The 12626-nt window shown below is 35.1% G+C and overlaps 1 protein-coding gene and 1 long non-coding RNA gene across 3 annotated transcripts in view; one reads left to right on the plus strand and one right to left on the minus strand.

The window, feature by feature from the left end:
* LOC145426160 (ribonuclease inhibitor-like) overlaps positions 1-12626 on the minus strand; it is a 195015-nt gene that overhangs the window by 83984 nt on the left and 98405 nt on the right. The window lies entirely within an intron of this gene.
* LOC145425282 (uncharacterized) lies at positions 159-3238 on the plus strand. 2 transcript variants are annotated; one of them, XR_013905941.1, is made up of 3 exons: positions 167-1604; positions 1721-1824; positions 1929-3238. It is a non-coding gene; the product is annotated as an uncharacterized LOC145425282 (long non-coding RNA). The 2 variants fall into 2 exon arrangements; XR_013905940.1 differs by having other exon boundaries at positions 159-1824.

A 12626-nucleotide genomic window follows, 5' to 3' on the forward strand; every position in this document is an offset into this window, starting at 1 on the left:
TTTTATCCAGTGCAAACAAACCAATCCTGGAGCTGTTTGAGTCTAGGGGATACGCACAGGTCATCACTGCCCCTACCACAGAGAAGAACACACTGCTTGACCTAATTTTCATTTCTCAGTCAGATCGATGTCTCCATTCTGGGGTCATGAAGACCTACCATAGTTACCATGACCCAGTATACTGTGTATTGTCCTGTGATGATTCATGATCTAGATCTTTGAATACAGTAAGTAATATCTATATTTTTGAATGACTTAAGAAAGTAGAGCGATATTTAAAAGTTGACGCTCTGCATTGCAGTATAATGGTTGAATTGTTTACATAAAATACAATTACATGAATTAAGTAATGATATCAGTAAAAGATGACAATTTTATTTATCACAGAAAATCTAAAATTCACTAACAGTAACCTATAAATGTCAGAAAAATCAAATATAGCAGTTTAAAATGAATAGTGTAGGCATATCCTCTCTGCAGCCAGGCTTCAACATCCTGCCAGGCTGCCCCAGTCTCACTGTGGCTGGGAGGGAGGGAGGGTGGACCAGAGGATTGCCTACACAACACATAAATGTTCAACAGCTTCTTCATTGTTTCTGAGAGAACAACAATGACTAAAGGTTGCTTTTTAAAAAAACAAACAAACAAACAAACAAACAAACAAACAAACAAACAACAAACCTAATTACAGCAATAATGACAGTTAAGCCACTTTATGTGTGCCTCTATTTTGAAATACTATTTACAAAAATGTTATTATTTTGGTTTGTTATAAACTTTAAACTTTTTCAAAAGTATACGATTATATTTTTGGACAAATCTTTCGATGAAACATACATTTTTATGAGCTTTTATCATGTTTCGGCCAGTGCAATCATCAGGGTGGGTCTGGGTTGATAACTGCACATTTCTGGCCAGAAATGTTTCAGCAGTGTTACATAAGTAGTACATATGTAACACTTGCTTTCTGTTACCAGCTGATACCCTACATTTGTATAGACATTGGATGGTGTGAGGTTGGGGAGTTGAGTGGGGGGGGGTTTACGGTGGGAGCTGAGGGGGGGGGGGGGGGGGTGTTAGGTTTCCTTTTTTCTTTTTCTTTTTTAAGAGAGACACAGTCCTTCTGTGTCTTCTCCAAGCTTCACATGTAAGATCCAACAGTGTGAAGCACATAGCAGCTAGAAACTGTAATGCCACAGATCAGAGAGGCTTCATCATCACCATCTTCATCGCCGTACGATCAGAGCGTGAGACTTCACATCTGGAGCACAGGAGACATTCTGTGATAAGTCCTCCTTCTAGCTTGTCCCACAAGCAGTCGGTGAGATTTACTCACAACAAAAAGGGTTAATGACATAATTTCCATGAAAACATGTATTCATTCTTTGTAAAGTGTTTAAATTGTGTTTTCACTTGACCTTAGGAGTGTTAGAGTGTATTGTAATGTCTGTACTCAGGTGTTTCCCTCTGTGATCCATCCCCATCAGAGCTGAGACACTCAGGACTGAACAGACTGCACAGTTTCTGTGACCAAGCCTCCAAAACACCTTCTTTGAAACCACTCATGATAGAAGGGCTTCATATTTGCAGCAGCACTACTACAGGTATTCAGTTTATTACAGGATGTGTTTGTTTCTTAGGACCAGCTCTGAGTGCACACTACCTAACATATACACCTTTCTGTTCATTACAAACCAACTACTCTGGATCATACGGCCAGTTGGCAGGAATGTTGCTGCAGGAAAACATCCCTGGAGATCACCATCATTGTCAGACTGACTGTGCCTCCTCTGTGCAGTGTCAAGATCCTCCCTAAATGAGTGTGTAAGTTAACATTTTCATTATTTTATTCCCTTTGACAAGACAAGTATCACTGATATTTACATTTACAACTACATATGTTCCCGTTTTCTGCTCTTCTTTTAAAGTCCTCAGCTATCCTGCTTCTGTGCTGCTTGCCACACATCAAACACTGGCCGGATGACAGGGAGGATCCACTCTGAAGTCACTGGACGTGATGAGGATCATATGGGACTTCATAGTTTCACAGAAACATTGTGCTCTGTGATTACAGGTTTTAAATGGACATAATGACTGCCTCTCTCTGATCAACAGGCTAAAGGATTGTTTTCATTGTTAGTGCTCTGTACAATGTATGCTTATTTAATATTTCATCACAGAGCAAACCTTTATTTATTTAACATTTTTTTATTTTGTTTTAATGTTGAATTAACTGTGGGGATTTTTTTAAGTGGGCACTTGGGATGTCATATGACCAGAAATGTGGTAACTGGAATTCAACAGTATGGAAGAAAAAATCTGCTGAGAACGAAACACATACAAAAACCCCCAAGAAAATTCAAATTCATTCCATGTAATCCAATCTAAAACATTTTAAACTGCTGAACAGCAACACAAACAGTGTTAAAAAACAGTGTTAACAGAATGATTATGATGATTTTGTACCAAAGTTTCAGGTCACATGGCACACCTAGTGTGTAGTGTGGGGTATCAGCTGGTAAGTATAGGTTTTTTCATATTTGTGTACTTAGAGTTCAGATAGATAAAGACTTGTGTATAATAATTAGTCATAACCACAACTCAAAGTCAGGGACTAACTAAATTTGGGACTTTGTGTCTGAGCCCAGGTTAAAACAATGTGTAAAAAAGCATTTAGTGGCATGGCTGAACAATGCTGTATTGATACTTATTTATCCATGTTCACAAAAAGGACTAATGTGTTTATTTGATTATTTGCATGTGTTAAACTGTGTCACCACCTTAGGCTTTCATTTGAGTTTACTCACAAATCTCTATACAGTTCTCTTTTACCACTGTGTGGACTCTGTTTACATTAAAACATAAAAAAGAATGAGTAATAAAAAGATGTGTAGAAAGATCAGAAGATTAAGTAGACCGATAGAAACAGCTGTTCAGCCATGTTCTAAGAAACCAACACAATTTAAAGGTTCAGGATTGTGGTTTTAAAAGTTGAATTTTCATGTATTTCATATGTTGCTCATTATTTTTTATTTAGTTATTTAATTTAGTTATTTTTCTTTATTCTACCAGTCCTTTTCAGAAAGAAGCTGTAAAATATGACTTAAGATTTTTATGTTATTTTCTATGACATACAAAACAAATTGATGTATGTAATACTATTAAACATGATATACACATGTGTATATGTCTGAAAAACATCATGCTGTATATTAAAGTTTGTATTTTCTGCAGAATGTTTGTTCATCTTTTAAGTTAATTTCAATTAGAAGAATATGAACTTTTAATATTCATTCAGAGGTTTTCTGACTCTAAATGTTCTTTTCTCATTTCTTAGGGTTTTCTAATTTACATTTAAAACATTTTCAGCTTTTTTCCAACTTCTGCTTCTGTGTAACCTTCAGCTTTTAGCAGTTCAGCACCTTTGTTTTCAGGTTAAATTCGTTTTTTGGTTTTTTTTTTAATCTCATTCAATATTTTTAACTCAAAATTCAGCAATTAATTCATTTCAGTGCATACATTCAGATTCAAGCATTCACACTGCAGTTTCTTCAGAAAATGCACTTTCTAGTTATTAGTGTGAATGCTTGAAAAGCATTCACAGTATTGTTCTTCTAATCTTTATTATTAGTGTGAATGCTTGAAAAGCATTCACAGTATTGTTCTTCTAATCTTTATTAGTGTGAATGCTTGAAAAGCATTCACAGTATTGTTCTTCTAATCTTTATTATTAGTGTGAATGCTTGAAAAGCATTCACAGTATTGTTATTCTAATCTTTATTATTATTATATTTTATTATTTTTCCGTACGTTTTTTGAAAGCCTACTCCTTCAAAACCGTTCAACTTAGAAAAACCATTCAAACATCGTTAGATTCCTATTCTTTTGGACAACACTGCTTCTATTTTTCATATTTTTAACATTTATATTTTTAATTTTATTCAACTTTATTCAACAAAAATTCAACAAAAATTTATAATGTATTTCAATGGGGAGACCCTTCAAATCCTCATTCAACTTACTCATTTTTAAACTCTTACTACTTCCACATACATTGACATAGAGCCACCATTCAAACTTTAAAACGAAGACAAGACATTCAACTATTCAACTTGTATTTATCTTTTCAATATCTATTATACTTTTTCTTCAGTTCCAGTTTAAGCTTCATGATGTTTTTTCACCCGTTTCAGAGTTTATAATGGGTGTGTATGGGACGGAATGTTGGGGCTAGAGTGAGGCAGCTCAACTGCTAGAGTGAGAGGAGCAAAAAAATTAATCTTAAAATCTTTTTTAAAACTGCTGCTGTGTCCACAGCGTTTGCTCTACAGGTATGATTTTACCCTCAAAACGTAGCCATGGCTGTCCTCTTTCATCCAATGTGTTTACTATTGTACTAGGTGTTATGGTTCTTTCATAAATGTCACCAATGCACAGCCTCCTCCCTCCAACTCTTCCATAGACTCTAATGTTAAAATGGCTCAGAAGGTTCGTTTGAAAATCAGAAGAGCATGGTGTCTTTCCACTGTCACCACGTCCATATAATAAACTCCACAGACATGAAAACTGAGAATTTGGTAGACTAGAAGCTGCTGTCGCTCACGGTGAAAGAATTTCGTCAATACGACTTTTACTTTTCATTTGGGAACGATTTGTTTCGGCCTGACTTTTCTGTTCATTTTAAGGAGCAAAAGTGAGGTGCATGTCTGTGTCGTGTGTATGGAGCCATTGGGTGCAGTCACTATAGCAACCAGGCTCACACCTGCCTGCTTAACGAGCTCTGCCTGCCACTGTGCCAAGATTCATCTTAAGCACTTCTCTTTCAACTGCTGCTGTGTCCACAGTGTTACAGCCATCATTTTACCCTCAAATTGTCGCCATTATTGTTCTCTTTCCAACACCGTGTCTTTCAAAGCTCAGGCATTTAAACTTTTTAAACTGTGTGGATCAAAGTGGAGGGATCACATTTGAGTCATTCAGTGATTCAAAGAATATGACCTTTTAATATTCATTCAGATGTTTTCTGACTCTAAATGTTCTTTTCTCATTTCTTAGGGTTTTCTAATTTACATTTAAAACATTTTCAGTTTTTTTCCAACTTCTTCTTCTGTGTAACGTTCAGCTTTTAGCAGTTCAGCACCTTTGTTTTCAGGTTAAATTCGGGTTTTTTTTTTTATCTCATTCAATATTTTTAACTCAAAATTCAGTAATTAATTCATTTCAGTGCATACATTCAGATTCAAGCATTCACACTGCAGTTTCTTCAGAAAATGCACTTTCTAGTTATATTTTATTTTTCCGTACGTTTTTTGAAAGCCTACTCCTTCAAAACCGTTCAACTTAGAAAAACCATTCAAACACCGTTAGATTCCTATTCTTTTGGACAACATTGCTTCTATTTTTCTCATTTTTAACATTTATATTTTTAATTTTATTCAACTTTTTTCAACAAAAATTTATAATGTATTTCAATGGGGAGACCCTTCAAATTCTCATTCAACTTACTCATTTTTAAACTCTTACTACTTCAACATACGTTGACATAGAGCCACCATTCAAACTTTAAAACGAAGACAAGACATTCAACTATTCAACTTGTATTTATCTTTTCAATATCTATTATACTTTTTCTTCAGTTCCAGTTTAAGTTTCATGATGTTTTTTCAGCCGTTTCAGAGTTTATAATGGGTGTGTATGGGACGGAATGTTGGGGCTAGAGTGAGGCAGCTCAACTGCTAGAGTGAGAGGAGCAAAAAAATTAATCTTAAAATCTTTTTTAAAACTGCTGCTGTGTCCGCAGCGTTTGCTCTACAGGTATGATTTTACCCTCAAAACGTAGCCATCGCTGTCCTCTTTCATCCAATGTGTTTACTATTGTCCTAGGTGTTATGGTTCTTTCATAAATGTCACCAATGCACAGCCTCCTCCCTCCAACTCTTCCATAGACTCCAATGTTAAAATGTCTCAGAAGGTTGGTTTGAAAATCAGAAGAGCATGGTGTCTTTACACTGTCACCACGTCCATATAATAAACTCCACAGGCATGAAAACTGAGAATTCAGTAGACTAGACATTGCTGCCGCTCACGGTGAAAGAATTTCGTCAATACGACCTATACTTTTCATTTGGGAACGATTTGTTTCGGCCTGACGTTTCTGTTCATTTTAAGCAGCAAAAGTGAGGTGCATGTCTGTGTACGTGTGTATGGAGCCATTGGGTGCAGTCACTATAGCAACCAGGCTCACACCTGCCTGCTTAACGAGCTCTGCCTGCCACTGGGCCAAGATTCATATTAAACACTTCTCTTTCAACTGCTGCTGTGTCCACAGTGTTACAGCCATCATTTTTACCCTCAAAACGTCGCCATCGTTGTTCTCTTTCCAACACCGTGTCTTTCAAAGCTCAGACTTTTAAATTTTTTAAACTGTGTGGATCCAAGTGGAGGGATCACATTTGAGTCATTCAGTGATTCAAAGAATATGAACTTTTAATATTCATTCAGATGTTTTCTGACTCTAAATTTTCTTTTCTCATTACTTAGGTTTTTCTAATTTACATTTAAAACATTTTCAGCTATTTTCCAACTTCTTCTGTGTGGATATCAGCTTTTAGCAGTTCAGCACTTTTGTTTTCAGGTGAAAATTTCTGTATTTTTCATCTCATTCAAAATTTATAACTTAAATTCAGCAATTAATTCATTTCAGTGCATACATTCAGATTCAAGCATTCACACTGCAGTTTCTTCAGAAAATGCACTTTCTAGTTATATTTTATTATTTTTCCGTACGTTTTTTGAAAGCCTACTCCTTCAAAACCGTTCAACTTAGAAAAACCATTCAAACACCGTTAGATTCCTATTCTTTTGGACAACACTGCTTCTATTTTTCATATTTTTAACATTTATATTTTTAATTTTATTCAACTTTATTCAACAAAAATTTATAATGTATTTCAATGGGGAGACCCTTCAAATCCTCATTCAACTTACTCATTTTTAAACTCTTACTACTTCCACATACATTGACATAGAGCCACCATTCAAACTTTAAAACGAAGACAAGACATTCAACTATTCAACTTGTATTTATCTTTTCAATATCTATTATACTTTTTCTTCAGTTCCAGTTTAAGTTTCATGATGTTTTTTCACCCGTTTCAGAGTTTATAATGGGTGTGTATGGGACGGAATGTTGGGGCTAGAGTGAGGCAGCTCAACTGCTAGAGTGAGAGGAGCAAAAAAATTAATCTTAAAATCTTTTTTAAAACTGCTGCTGTGTCCACAGCGTTTGCTCCACAGCCACCATTTTACCCTCAAAACGTAGCCATCGCTGTCCTCTTTCATCCAATGTGTTTACTATTGTCGTAGGTGTTATGGTTCTTTCATAAATGTCACCAATGCACAGCCTCCTCCCTCCAACTCTTCCATAGACTCTAATGTTAAAATGGCTCAGAAGGTTCGTTTGAAAATCAGAAGAGCATGGTGTCTTTCCACTGTCACCACGTCCATATAATAAACTCCACAGGCATGAAAACTGAGAATTCAGTAGACTAGACATTGCTGTCGCTCACGGTGAAAGAATTTCGTCAATACGACTTGTACTTTTCATATGGGAACGATTTGTTTCGGCCTGACTTTTCTGTTCATTTTAAGCAGCAAAAGTGAGGTGCATGTCTGTGTCCGTGTGTATGGAGCCATTGGGTGCGGTCACTATAGCAACCAGGCTCACACCTGCCTGCTTAACGAGCTCTCTCTGCCACTCTGCCAAGATTCATCTGAAACACTTCTCTTTCAACTGCTGCTGTGTCCACAGTGTCACAGCCATCATTTTACCCTCAAATTGTCGCCATTATTGTTCTCTTTCCAACACCGTATCTTTCAAAGCTCAGGCATTTAAACTTTTTAAACTGTGTGGATCAAAGTGGAGGCATCACATTTGAGTCATTCAGTGATTCAAAGAATATGACCTTTTAATATTCATTCAGATGTTTTCTGACTCTAAATGTTCTTTTCTCATTTCTTAGGGTTTTCTAATTTACATTTAAAACATTTTCAGTTTTTTTCCAACTCCTTCTTCTGTGTAACCTTCAGCTTTTAGCAGTTCAGCACCTTTGTTTTCAGGTTAAATTCGTTTTTTTTTTTTTTTTTAATCTCATTCAATATTTTTAACTCAAAATTCAGTAATTATTTCATTTCAATGCATACATTCAGATTCAAGCATTCACACTGCAGTTTCTTCAGAAAATGCACTTTCTAGTTATTGTGTGGATGCCTTAATAGGCATCCACACTATTGAGTTCCTGTTTCTCTTTATTCTTTATTATTCCGGGTGTTTCCGTACACTTTTCGCCGTGGATCTACTTCCACAATTTTTGTGCTATTTTCACCGTTCAAACTCTAAACTGTTCTGCTCTTTCTGCTAATGCCGGCTATGACTTTTGGTGTTTATTACTATTATACTTTTTAAAATATTACACTTTTTTCCTTTAATTTGTCCCATTGAAATGAATGGGAAACTTCCACAATTCTGCTAAAACTTTCTTGTCTTTGAAACTTAACTACTGCCTCATACTTTCACCTAGAAACTCCATTCAAACTTTAAAACGTTCTCAAATTATTGGGCTATTCCTGTGTGATTCAGCTTTTTCAGATCTTCTACCGTTTTCATCTTATCTCTCTTTAAGTCTTCAGTGGCAAAATTGTGATTTTTCAGAAAATACATGCGTTGCTATGGTTGCTATGCAATTAACTCAGAGGGGACAGTGAAACTGTTTGAATTTTCTCTTCATGTCCAAACAAATTCTTGCTACTCGCTCAATTTCCACTCAAGCCCCACAAATTATACATCAAAACGTAGGTATTTTTGCTGGCTTTCAGAAAATGCCCCTATCATTGTTGTGGGACTCATAGATATTTTGCAAATCTCCTCAGAGTAACATGAAGTGTGAAAACTCTCCATATAAACTCAATGGAGAGTTTGTTCAAAATCACCGCTGGATTTCTGTAATGAGAGGCATTTTCAAATTGTCATATCTCCTTAACGAAGCGAAGTTAAGACATAAGGCTTGTCCCTGTATATCTTCAGACACTCCTGATGCTCACAATTCAAGAATTATTTTCTCACCTATTACCGTTCTGAGATGAGTTAGACTTGATTGAGGGGTGGAAATTTGTCCCTCGCTCAGATTTCATCAGATTTCAAATTCTGGAAATGAGGCACTTTTTTCTCTCATCATATCTTTTCGATGGATTTCCACAGAGCCCTGAAAATTTCCATGACTGTTCACCAAAGCCTGCTGTTTCTTACGGTGAAAGAATGATTTTGATGCTCCATATACATTTAGAGTTACCAAAGGTTGTTTGAGAGCAAGTCAAGGCAGTTTTTGCTTCGCCTCTACACAGTTACAGTGTATTACAAGTCATATATCTTTAATAATTTATATTTTATCTCTGAATTAAGAAGACCTGAAGATTCCCCCATCTCTTCTGAACAAAACGATGTCTGAATGACCGTTCTAGCCTCTACGGTTAGGAAATTATGGCCATTTGTTCGAGGGGAATCCTGAATGTCAGAAATATACTGAAGAAAACTCACACCTCTCTCTGTGTCTGTGTGTGTAAGGGCTGACTACAGCAGGTGCAGCTAATTTAACTGACCTACATATACCAAGCCCAGACTCAACAGCTCCTGTTCCCTTTACTGTCTGTGTATGTGTGTCTGTGTATCAGTATTTCTGCTATGTTTAAGTATTACTCCTCAATCATAGTATTTCTGCTAAAGCAAAGTACTTCTACTACATCTTAGTACTTGTGCCAAATCATAGTATTTGTTGCACATCATAGTATTGGAACCAAAACATAGTATTTGTCCCAAAGCATCGTATTTGTATGGAGTAATAGTATTTCTTCTAAATCATAGTATTTCAATCAAATCTCAGTAGTTGTGTTAAAATGCAGTTTTATTGCCAAATCATAGTATTTGTACCCAATCATAGTATTTTTGCCATGTCATCGTATTTGTGCTGAATCATGGTATTTTTGCCAAATCGTGGTATTTGTGCCCAATTAATAATTCTGTTATGTTATAGTATTACTACTAAGTCGTAGAATATCTGTTATGTTATAGTGTATCTGTGGAATATAGTATGTGTGCCAAATCGTAGTATTTATACCAAATCACAGTATTTGTGCTAAAACATAGTATTTCTGCCATATTGTGGTATTTGTGCAAGAACATTGAACTGTTATGTTATAGTATTACTACTCAGTCATAGTATTTCTGCGTTGTTGTAGTATTTGTGCTAAAACGTAGTATCTCTGCCAAGTCATAGAATTACTGCTATTTCATAATATTTAAGCGAAATTACAGTGTTTCTGCAAAAACATTGCATTTCTGCTAAATCATAGTATTTCTATAATCTTATAGTACTTGTACTCAATTATAGTATTTGTACCAAAACATAGTATTACTGGTAAAACATAGTATTCCTGCCAAATCATAGTATTTGTACTGAAACATAGTACTTCTGCACCATCATAGTATTTGTACTAAATCATAGTATTTGTGCCAAATCATAGTATTTGTGCCAAAGCACCGTATTTGTATGGAGTCATAGTATTTCTTCTAAATCATAGTATTTCAATCAAATCTCAGTAGTTGTGTTAAAACGCAGTATTATTGCCAAATCATAGTATTTGTACCCAATTAATAATTCTGTTATGTTATAGTATTACTACTAAGTCGTAGAATATCTGTTATGTTATAGTGTATCTGCGGAATATAGTATGTGTGCCAAATCATAGTATTTATACCAAATCACAGTATTTGTGCTAAAACATAGTATTTCTGCCATATTGTGGTATTTGTGCAAGAACATTGAACTGTTATGTTATAGTATTACTACTAAGTCATAGTATTTCTGCGTTGTTATAGTATTTGTGCTAAAACGTAGTATCTCTGCCAAGTCATAGAATTAATGCAATTTCATAGTTTTTTTTAGGAAATCTGTTATGTTATAGTATTACTACTAAGTCATAGTATTTCTGCCAAATCATAGTATTTCTGCCAAAGCATCGTATTTGTATGGAGTCATAGTATTTCTTCTAAATCATAGTATTTCAGTCAAATCTCAGTAGTTGTTGTTAAAACGCAGTATTATTGCCAAATCATAGTATTTGAACCCAATCATAGTATTTCTGCTAAATCACAGCATTTGTGCCAAATCATGGTATTTGTGCAAAAACATAGTATGTCTGCAAAACCATAGTATATCTCTTATGTTATAGTATTACTACTAAGGCATAGTATTTATGCCAAATCATAGTATTTATGCCAAATTACAGTATTTATGCTAAAACGCAGAAATACTACCTTTTAGCAGGAATTTCTACCAAAAGATAGTACTTCTGCTAAATCAGAGTATTTCTGCCAAATCAGAGTATTTCTGCCAAATCATAGTATTTGTACTAAATCATAGTACTTGTGCCAAATCATAGTATTTGTACTAAATCATAGTACTTGTGCCAAATCATAGTATTTGTTGCACATCATAGTATTGGAACCAAAACATAGTATTTGTCCCAAATCATCGTATTTGTATGGAGTCATAGTATTTCTTCTAAATCATAGTATTTCAATCAAATCTCAGTAGTTGTGTTAAAATGCAGTATTATTGCCAAATCATAGTATTTGTACCCAATCATAGTATTTTTGCCATGTCATCATATTTGTGCTGAATCATGGCATTTTTGCCAAATCGTGGTATTTGTGCCCAAATAATAATTCTGTTATGTTATAGTATTACTACTAAGTTGTAGAATATCTGTTATGTTATAGTGTATCTGCGGAATATAGTATGTGTGCCAAATCATAGTATTTATACCAAATCACAGTATTTGTGCTAAAACATAGTATTTCTGCCATATTGTGGTATTTGTGCAAGAACATTGAACTGTTATGTTATAGTATTACTACTAAGTCATAGTATTTCTGCGTTGTTATAGTATTTGTGCTAAAACGTAGTATTTCTGCCAATTCATAGAATTACTGCAATTTCATAGTTTTTTTTAGGAAATCTGTTATGTTATAGTATTACTACTAAGTCATAGTATTTCTGCCAAATCATAGTATTTGTGTGAATTTGTATACTGTAATATCACTGTATTATGTAGTGGCTAAGTAGGGGCTGTTTACTAAGTGCATCAGTGCAAATAGGTCATCTCTTGTGTTGGAGTGCCCTCTTGTGGTGCCTTTTGGGTAGTGCCTTAGTAAATGGGAACCCTGTAAAAAGTGGCATCAGACTGATTTGTAGTGGAGGAATTTGTTGCCAGTTTTCTTAATCTTTAATCTGTATGCATGTTGTAATGCATACCCTGTTCTTAATCATAGAAACCACACCATATCACCTCTCCACATCCTCCTACTGTATGCCATACCTCCCTGTACCATCCATCTGACCGCAATAAACTCCACCTGTGGTAATCTAATCCCTGGATGTCAGCCTCTCCTTCTGACCGAGGATAGTTATAGTATTTGAGCCAAATCATAGTATTTGTGCTAAAACATAGTATTTCTTCCAAATCATAGTATTTGTGCCAAAGTATAGTATTTCTTCCAAATCATAGTATAA

Source organism: Astatotilapia calliptera, chromosome 3, assembly GCF_964374335.1.
Source record: "Astatotilapia calliptera chromosome 3, fAstCal68.1, whole genome shotgun sequence".
NCBI classification, from domain to species: Eukaryota; Metazoa; Chordata; class Actinopteri; order Cichliformes; family Cichlidae; genus Astatotilapia; species Astatotilapia calliptera.